The 10,539-nt window shown below is 40.7% G+C and overlaps 1 pseudogene; it reads left to right on the top strand.

Moving 5' to 3' along the window:
* Positions 1–790: 790 nt before the first annotated feature.
* Positions 791–8,686, top strand: LOC138590383 (uncharacterized; annotated as a pseudogene).
* The last annotated feature ends 1,853 nt before the right edge of the window (positions 8,687–10,539 follow it).

Below are 10,539 nucleotides of genomic sequence, written 5' to 3'. Positions count from 1 at the left end.
GCAGGAAGTGGACCAACACGAGAGACAAGGTGACAAAGTAAAACAGGAAATGATCTAATCAAAAAGACACAAGTGAAATACTAAACTAAACAAGACTAACTACTGACAAGAACACAGAATAAAGTAAATACAAAACTAAACGATGAGAACTCATGACAAGGGACAAAGTGACAGGTAACACAAGAAATAATAACTGAACACCGAAATACAAGAAAAACCAGAACTAAACTAGAAACTCATGACAAAAGTGGTGATGAAAAGTAAATACATTTGAAGAGGTAGTTATTACAGTCTTTAGTGTCCTTAGCAGTGAAATATATAGTCATAATACTGATAGCCAGGAGTCGTCATTACCCTCGCTGTCATCATAGTATACATAGAGTGTGTATATAGAGTGCATCCGGAAAGTATTCACAGCGCTTCACTTTTTCCACATTTTGTTATGTTTCAGCCTTATTCCAAAATGGATTAAATTATTTTTTCCCTCAAAATACTACAAACAATATCCCACAATGACAACGTGAAAAAAGTCTTTTTGAGATTTTAGCAAATTTATTAAAAATAAAAAACGAAGAAATCACATGTACATAAGTATTCACAGCTTTTGCCGTGAAGCTCAAAATTGAGCTCAGGTGCATCCTGGTTCCACCGATCATCCTTGAGATGTTCCTACAGCTTAATTGGAGTCCACCTGTGGTAAATTCAGTTGATTGGACATGATTTGGAAAGGCACACACCTGTCTGTATAAGGTCCCACACTTGACAGTGCATGTCAGGGCACAAACCAAGGATGAAGTCAAAATAACTGTCTGTAGACCTCCGAGACAGGATTGTCTCGAGGCACAAATCTGGAGAAGGGTACAGAAACTTTTCTGCTGCTTTGAAGGTCCCAATGAGCACAGTGACCTCCATCATCTGTAAATGGAAGAAGTTTGGAACCACCAGGACTCTTCCTAGAGCTGTCCGGCCGTCTAAACTGAGCGATCGGGGCAGAAGGGCCCTAGTCAGGGAGGTGACCAAGAACCCGATGGTCACTCTGTCAGAGCTGCAGCGTTCCTCTGTGGAGAGAGGAGAACCTTCCAGAAGGACAACCATCTCTGCAGCAATCCATCAATCAGGCCTGTATGGTAGAGTGACCAGACTGAAGCCACTCCTTAGTTAAAAGCACACGGCAGCCCGCCTGGAGTTTGCCACAATGCACCTGAAGGACTCTCAGACCATGAGAAACAAAATTCTCTGGTCTGATGTTCAAAGATTGAACTCTTTGGCGTGAATGCCAGGCGTCATGTTTGGAGGAAACCAGGCACCTCTCATCACCAGGCCAATACCATCCCTACAGTGAAGCATGGTGGCGGCAGCATCATGCTGTGGGGATGTTTTTCAGCAGCAGGAACTGGGATACTAGTCAGGATAGAGGGAGAGATGAATGCAGCAATGAACAGAGACATGGATGAAAACCTGCTCCAGAGCGCTCTTGACCTCAGACTGGGGCGACGGTTCATCTTTCAGCAGGACAACGACCCTAAGCACACAGCCAAGATATCAAAGGAGAGGCTTCAGGACAACTCAGTGAATGTCCTTGAGTGGCCCAGCCAGAGCCCAGACTTGAACCTGATTGAACATCTCTGGAGAGATCTGAAAATGGCTGTGAACCGACGCTCCCCATCCAACCTGATGGAGCTTGAGAGGTGCTGCAAAGTTGAATGGGCGAAACTGCCCAAAGAGAGGTGTGCCAAGCTTGTGGCATCATATTCAAAAAGACTTGAGGCTGTAATTGCTGCCAAAGGTGCATCAACAAAGTATCGAGCGAAGGCTGTGAATACTTATGTACATGTGATTTCTTAGTTTTTTATTTGTAATAAATTTGCTAAAATCTCAAAAGAACTTTTTTCACGTTGTCATTATGGTGTATTGTGTGAAGAATTGAGGAAAAAAATGAATTTAATCCATTTTGGAAGAAGGCTGAAACATAACAAAATGTGGAAAAAGTGAAGCGCTGTGAATACTTTCCGGATGCCCTGTATATATGAATATATATTTATATATATATATACATATATGTGTATATATATCACGTCACGTCTTTGGTTAAAACACTTCCACGTAGGATCCACCTGTGTACCCTCGCTCAGAGCCTCCTCTCTGCATTTTAGAAAGATCCTCCATCATGGCGGAGGGGGAAACATTTTTGGGTCAGCAGAGGAGAGAGGACGCGAGGCTGCGCAAATTAATGTAATGAAAAGCACCAGGCTTCATTGGCAGAGCGTAGTGGGCGAGAGGGAGTGTAGACCTGGATGAGGGCGTTCAGGTAGGCAGAAGCTGTATTCTGTCCAGGTGTTTGATTTTCATGTTTCACTGACACCAAACTGTCTCTTCTCTCCTCTCCTCTCCTCTCCTCTCCTCTCCTCTCCTCTCCACAGATACTCGTGCTGAATGTCTTCAGAGGTCATGCTCTCACGTGTGATCTATCTGAGTATAAGATGGACAATAGATGCTGTCTCAAGTGTCCTCCTGGTAGGATCCACCAGATTGATATAGTGTGTGTATGTGTTTGTATTTGTATGTATGTATGTGTGTGTGTGTATATATATATATATACTACCAGTCAAAGGTTTGGACACACTTTCCCATTCACTCGTATGAGAAAATGTGCCCAAACCTTTGACTGGTACTGTGTATGTGTATAATACACATATAAATCAATATACACACACACACACACACACATATATATATACATTTATATGTGTGTGTGTGTATGTGTGTGTGTGTGTATGTATGTTCAAATCACCCGTATACTTAACAATTTTTTAAAAATCTGTTTTTACAGGATTTCTAGTTTATAGAGATTGCACAGAGTCCAGTCACACCTCCTGTCTGCCCTGCACTGAGGGAACCTTCATGAACCAGCCTACGTACTGTACAAAGTGCTTCAGCTGTAGAAACTGTGATGCAGGTACATTTCTGATAATATAACATAATATAATATAATATAATATAATATAATATAATATAGTATTTCTAGAACCTGAGTGGAACACTAAGCGCCACCAAACAAAGCAGGTTAAACAGACAGAGAGCTAAAGAGCAGCTGCTGAGCTAAACGCTGTGACTGCCTGAATCAAAGATCCGTGTTCTCTGTCCAACGAGTGTTCAGATACGAGAGGAGCTGTTTTTTGGGTCAATATTCTGAAACATTTGAGCCTGTTTTGGTTCCACAACTAAATGTGAATGATCTGAGTTATAGCTCAGATGTTTGCTGCATTCACAGCAGCTCAGTTTGTCTCCGTCTGTTTGACTTTGTAGGAACTTTTTGTCCTGTGAGAAACTATTTGAGTTGAGCTAAAGCATCCCTGCTCTACATCCTTACCTTCCTTATAGATGTAGCCTTACCTTATATAGAAGTGCACTCATTAGAGAGAAGATATCTGCCAGGTGTGTTTGGCTGATGGGTCGAGTAGGTCCATAATAACCTCTGTGTGTGTGCTGACAGGTTCTGGTGTGAGGATAAAGACGTCATGTACCCAAACATCAAACACAGTTTGTGAACCACTGGAAGGATTTTACTGCACAGACTCTGCAGAGGACAGCTGTGCAGCAACACGGAGTTACACAAGCTGCAGACCAGGACAATACATCAGTCAGAAAGGTGAGTTTAACTTTAGTTTTTTCATAAGACCGTCAGTTACAATCAATCTTTATTTGTAATAATAAAATTATGAGACAAAATCACGTCTAAAATCTCCTTTTAACTGGTTTTAATAAATGTGCTGTGTGCAGGAACGTCACAGAGAGTCATTGATTGCTCCGCCTGCAGTGATGGAACATTTTCAGATGGGACGTTTACATCTTGTCAGCCACACACACAGTGAGTGAAGCTTCACATCAGACATGGACACACCTTCATGAGTTCATGAGCTCCGACAGGTGTTCCTCTAATAAATGTCCCTCTGTCATTACAGGTGTCAATCAAAGTATCTACAGCTGCTGAAAGCAGGAACTGTTTCAGCTGATGCTCAATGTGGAGGACTGAATACAGCCGGGATAGCACTGATAGTTTGTGTTGGGCTTTTGTTTATATGTACAGTTGCAGTGTTTTCAGAAAGAAGATAAAAAGATGTCTCACTGGTAAGATTTTCTTTGTGACAATAAAAACTTGATCATGTTTTGATAGATAATACTGTCTGTGACATCATCAAGTTTTTATTCATTGTTTATGTTTTATTACAGGAAGAGAAAGAGAAGCAGACATTCATGATCAGGTATGTTTTATTCTCTCTTTACTCTCAATCCATTTAACAGTGAAATAATTAAATGATGTCACTCACTCATTAATATTTCTCTTAAAAGCTCAGATGGATTCAAATGCGACAACACCTGAAAATATTTCATACGATTCAGAAGATGAGGAGGTGAGACAGCAGAGTGTTCCTCTGACATGTTCACTGACTGACTCTGTCAGGTTTTATAAAATGTTCCTGTTATAAATAAATCTCTTCTCTCCTCAGGAGCTGACAGAACAAACCTGAACATGCAGACAGTTTACCGTCACACAGTGATTGGTCCATCAGAGAGGTCAAGCAGAGGTCGTGCAGCAGGCTCAGTGTTCAGCTCTCGTGTTTGTGAAGCAGAGAATTGTTTCATTTCTCTCCATGAAGCTGAGCTGACGTCAGCTGAGGTTATTTGGTGTCACTCAGTTTTTTGTCTGTAAATTATGTAAATACATGTTGAGATTAATTATCTTTACTCAGGAAACTTTCATTGTACTTAATGTTAAAGTAATGCGTCTGTTGTCTTAACGCTTGAACAGAGTGACATGTAAAAGAAATGTCTTCATGTGCTCGATCATCATCAGAATGTTTGTGTGACCTGCGTGTTCAGGACGGTCCACGTCTTCATTTCTGTCTTCATACAAACCAAGACTTCACATGAGAAGTTATTCAGACATGTCCACCATTAATCACGTTTTAATCCTGGCCTCTGTACACTGACCACCTGTTGCTTTAAGAAGTGTCAGGATTACTCACAAAACACTGAGAGGCGGAGCATCGAGCTGTCTGTCAGAATTTTTGTTCCGGCTTTGACTTTGTTTTTGATTCTGCCTGTCGCAATATTGCAATGAATATCGCAAAACAAACAAAAAGATATCGCTATGTATGTTTTTTCCAGTATCATGCAGCCCTAGTGGGTTAAATAAAACTGTGAATACTCAACCAATCAGCACTGCAGGCCCTGCAGGCCCTGCCCTGAAAGTTCCTGGACCTTTGGAAAGTTCTACCCCCTGAGCAGGGACTTTTCAGGGGGTAAGTCAATTACCCTGGAACTAAATTTAGACCCTGGTTCCTGCTGTTGAAACGCACAGAGTTCCTAAAAAGGTTCCTAGTTTCTGGGGAAAGTTCCTGCTGTCGAAAAGCACCTTTAGAGATCAGGGCAGAAACTGTCTTCTTTTGAACCACTTTAAAAAGCACGTTATGATGTTTATGTAGTAGTGTTCATAGTGTGTGTGTGTGGGTGTGTGTGTGTGTGTGTGTGTGTGTGTGTGTGTGTGTGTACATAAATATATATGAGACATTGTTGAACTTTAAAGGATCCAAGATGATGAAGACAATGTTCCTCTGACAATCTCAATTGTGAATTAATCTTTTTTAGGCTGCATTAAATATGAATCAAAAGGATTCTTCAGAGTTTGTAAAAATCATGCTGAACGTTTTTTTCACACTTTACAGAATAAACTACTTTTTATCTTTACCAAGGAAGTGGTTTGTAATTTAGTTGAATGTCTTCTTGTACAGATTTATTTTGGTGCTTCTTTCCTGCTGCAGACGTCAGAAATCAACTCCTGCAGCTGTGAGGAGAAAGTTCCCCTGAACTTAAACTTCACCAATAATCTTAATCAGACATGAACACCAACCGCTCTGACTGATGTGTTGTCCTGGTCTGCAGCTCTTGTGTCTCTGTGCTACTGCACAGCCGCCCTCTGCAGAGACTGTGCAGTAAAATCCTTCCAGTGTTTCACAAACTGTCTGATTTCTTGGTGCATGACGTCTTTATCCTCACACTAGAACCTGTCAGCACACACAGAGGTTATTATGGACCTACTCCACTTTGACTGTGTTTAATGAACTAACAGCAACATGCTGAACTTTAATCTGACCATCTTTACATTTTCTGAATTAATGTAAAAATATCTGCACACATGATTTAAGATTTAAGAGGTTGGTCACTCGTACACAGAATGACATTTGATTTCTAACATTACTGCAAGTCCCACTGAAAAAACAAAAGTCTTATTATTGTTTAAAGAAATTACACATTAAAGTGTCAGCTGATTCTAACAGCCAGAGATCTGAAGCAAAGGGTAGATTAAAACATTCATATCAAATCAAATCAAGTTTATTTATAGAGCACATTTCATACGAAAGGCACGGACTCAATGTGCTTAAGATTAAAAACAGGTCAAAATCATACATGACAAGCATATAAAACAGGAAAATAAAACAAAAAGACACTATGCACAGAAAACAGATACAAAAAGCACAGACAATGGAAAACCCGGCACACCCCACTCGAGACCCACCCACATGACACAAACCGGCAACAATCAGCAGACACACGATCAACCAAACACAAACACCCGAACCCTTCCCAACGAGTCTACTTCAAACCTGGTGAAAAGCTTTTGAGTTTTAAGTCTACTTTTAAAAGAAGGCACAGTTTTAGTCAATCATAATTCAACTGGTAGAGAATTCCACACAGTAGGACCATAATGACCGAAGGCGCCATGAGCAGATTTAGAGTTAATTAGGTGTAATGAGGAGACCGTTACTGGATGATCTAAGGGATCTGTTCAGTGTGTATTCAGTGACCAATGTAGGAAGCAGCTAAGCCGTGCATAGATTTAAAAACAATGACAAGTATATTAAAATCGTATTGTTGTTTTACTGGGAGCCAGTGAAGAGATTTTAGAAAGCGAGTGATCACAACAGGGCCCTATGTCTCTAACTAGACTCTTCTCCTCAGTCGCCCCCGGTGGTGGAACGAGCTACCAAACTCCAGTCGGTCCGCAGAGTCCCTTTCACCTTTAAGAAGAAGCTAAAGACCCAGCTCTTTATGAACACCTCTGACCTTGAAGACATTGAGGATGTAGTTTATGTTGACTAGGATTTTCATGATGATGATGATGACTATACTGATCTTGTTGATGTTGCTGATGCTGATTACTATGAAAACATTTTTTAAAAAACACCCTATACACTGCCTGTCAGCACCGGTGTCTGATCATACTTGAAGCTGTTTGTAGGCTCTTGCTGACTTCGTTCCCTCCTGTCCCCATCGTTGCTTGTGTTGTATTAACTCTCAGTTGTACGTCGCTTTGAACAAAAGCGTCTGCTACATGAAATTGTAACATTGTAACATCCTCACTCTTTCCATATTCAGCCAAGGTGCTTTAATTTGACCAGAATCTGTTTTGTTTTTATAGGTGAAATGTCGTCCATAGTTCATGTCACTGATGGGTTCAAATTATTGAGCAGATCACCACACAAAGACAGGGAAGACGAGACAAATAAGAATGTGACCCGGTACTCTCGAAGGGGTTAGTATATCTGGCAATAAGCTTGTCAGATGTGCCTGCACACACTGAACGATTTTTGACTCATTTTAAACCAGCTACTTGTTGAGCGTCCAAGCAACTTTGAAAAGGATACAAAAGTGATCTGAAATCTGAAACTAAAACCACTAAGAAACTTTAGGAACACATAACACAGAGAAAATAAAAACTCCATTTTCCACATCAGAATCACAATTTTTATTTATGGATTATTTTTCCGTTCCAGCAAAAAGAAGAAAGAAGCCTGCAGACTGTGTTTGTTCCCCTCGGCCTGCTGAGACTGGCCCCGCCTACCTCACACTGTGTACAGGAAGTGGTCGCAGCCTCTTGTTTAGAAGAATTTGACAGACAGAAGTTTCAGGTTTCACCATGCCCACCTTCACAATAAAAGCAAGCTGCTTTGTTCACTTATCATCAAACTCTGCAAAAATAATGAAAATACATCAATATGCAGCATTTCAAACTAAAAATGTAACACGTATTAAAGCTTTAACACAGGGACAGGACAGGTGTCTTCTTCAGGTCACCTTCAGAAAATGAATCCTTCAACCAACCATGTGTCATATTTATGCACCGCTGCAGCAGTTTGTGAGGTGGTGTGGGGAAAATCACCTGCAGCTGAATGTGGGAAACAAAGGAGATGGACCTCAGACAAAAAGAACACCTCTCTTTCTCCAGTCTGCATCAGTGGGAACGACGTGGAGATCGTCAGGTCCTACAGGTACCTGGGTGTGCACCTGGATGATAGACTGGGGTGGTCCACCAACACGGACGCTTTGTATGGGAGGGGCCTGAGTCAGCTTCACTTCCTGACGAGGCTCAGGTTCTTTAACGTCTGCAGCGAAATGCTCCTCATGTTTACCAGTCTGTTGTTACGAGCACGATCTTCTTTGCTGTGTGCTGGGGTTCAGCATCACAACAAAGGACGCCAACAGACTGAAGAAACTGATGAAGAAGGCTGAGTCTGCTGTGGGCCTGCAGATGGTCAGACTGGAAGAGGTGGTCGAGGCCAGAATACTGGAGATACAGTTCACCGTTATGGACAATGACTCCCGCCCTCTGGAACATGCTGGATAATCTGAGGAGAAACTTCAGCCACAGATTCCTCCACCCTCGCTGTTCCACAGAGAGACACAGGAGGTCTTTCTTACCTGCTGCAGTCAGACTGTACAACACATCTGCACAAACCTACAAACACTGACCTGGACGTATTATCTTTGCACTGTTCACTCTTTGGCCTTTTGTGTGCTACTGCCTGGAAACTAGAATATACATGTACATCTGTGACTTCTGTTCGGTGTGATATCATCTATATTATATTATAATATATCCTATTTTATGTATCATATCATATTATAGCATATTATTACCAGTTCCATAAATGCTCTGTTAAAACCTGCTGAAAACAGGAAATAAATGTAACAACTTATGACACGTATAAATTCCTTCGTTAAACAGTGTCTTTATTAATTTTTCCCTCCACTCCAGTTGAAATGACGTAAAACCAGAAAAATGTTCTGATTGGCCAGCTTTTGTTGTGAAAGGATCTTTCCTTTCAAAAAGAAACTAAAGTCACTCCTGTGGTCAGCCTCTGAGTAACAAGGTGCGTACTCGTCTTTGTCTTGAGTTTTCCTGTAAATAGAATCACAGTAAATATGAAACACTGTTGGAGTCAGTCGTTGTTGTTTAAAAGCTGAAACAGTCTGAGTGTGATATGTGTCAGAAATGTTCTGGATATTCGGTTGCAGAACATACAATAGTTGTGAAACGCTCAGAGTTTCTCTTTTAAGTCTGAAGTCACGTTTTTTTATGTCATACTCGTTATTATAAATTAACATGCACTGTGACGGTGTCAGTTTATGTGACAAGATATCTGGAATGAGTCCGGGTCTGAAGAGGAAATCCTGAAGAACATAAAAAAGCTTCGTCCAGAGAAGTCGAGTCAGATCGTTGCTTCCTTAAAGTCAGTTAAAGAATCTTGGGTGTTGATCTTTTAGTTACCAGAAGCGCTCACAGTGAAAACCAGGAGACATTTCAAAGATCTTTGAGAAAAAGTTCTCTTTAAAAACGTTACCAAGTTGTTTGTTGTCTTTTTTGTTTGCAGATGATTGATAATTGGTTTATAAATGATTGAATAAATAATAGATGGAACGTGTTTTCAGTGTAAGATACAACATGTGTTGGTAGGATCATAATCAGATATTAACGGTCCGTTCCTCTCCACGCACGTGACTTTACTTGCGCACAAACACGGCCACAGCCAAACCCCCCCCTCCTGTCTCCCCGTGCATGCCCTCCCTTTACCCTGGCTGTCAGGAAGGTTTTACGGTTGATTTAAAAGACCATGTTTCAGCTTCTTCTTCTTTTTTATACACTTACTGTATTGTTTGTTCATTCTTCTTTATTTTAGTCTAGTTTATTCTTCCTCTTAGTGTTTATTTATTTGAACAACAACCCGTGATATTTAGTTTCACATTCACCACCTCTTGTCCTCTAGTGTATTCCTTTTTAAAAAAACTCTTTTTAGAACAAATTTTAAACAAATTACACCCAGGAGAGTAAAACCGTCTCTTATTAAACCAAAAACACAATATGAAATAGTTTCTCCTTTTTCTGTTTGACTCAGTCTCCATGTGTTTGTATGAGTTCCTACCCAACCATTAGAACAGATGACTGTCCATCCAGATTTCTCAGAGATGTTAAAAGAAGATGCAGGATGTGGATGTGATGAAATATATGAAGCTGATGAGCAGGAGGCCGTAGAATGGCGGGGACTCGTACCTCAACTGCTGGGCTCTGAATCAGAAAACAACAGCTCACAAAATGTGCAGAACAGTCACTCAAATTTACCCACTTTAATCTGTTCGTCAATCTTTTCATTTAGTACACATTTGAACTCTCAACATTCACTACAATTCACGTTTTTTAAA

Source organism: Semicossyphus pulcher, unplaced genomic scaffold, assembly GCF_022749685.1.
Source record: "Semicossyphus pulcher isolate SPU_LCO1_2020_fin unplaced genomic scaffold, fSemPul1.0.p SCAF_13, whole genome shotgun sequence".
Lineage (NCBI taxonomy): Eukaryota > Metazoa > Chordata > Actinopteri > Labriformes > Labridae > Semicossyphus > Semicossyphus pulcher.
This window is presented reverse-complemented; position numbering and strand designations above follow the sequence as displayed.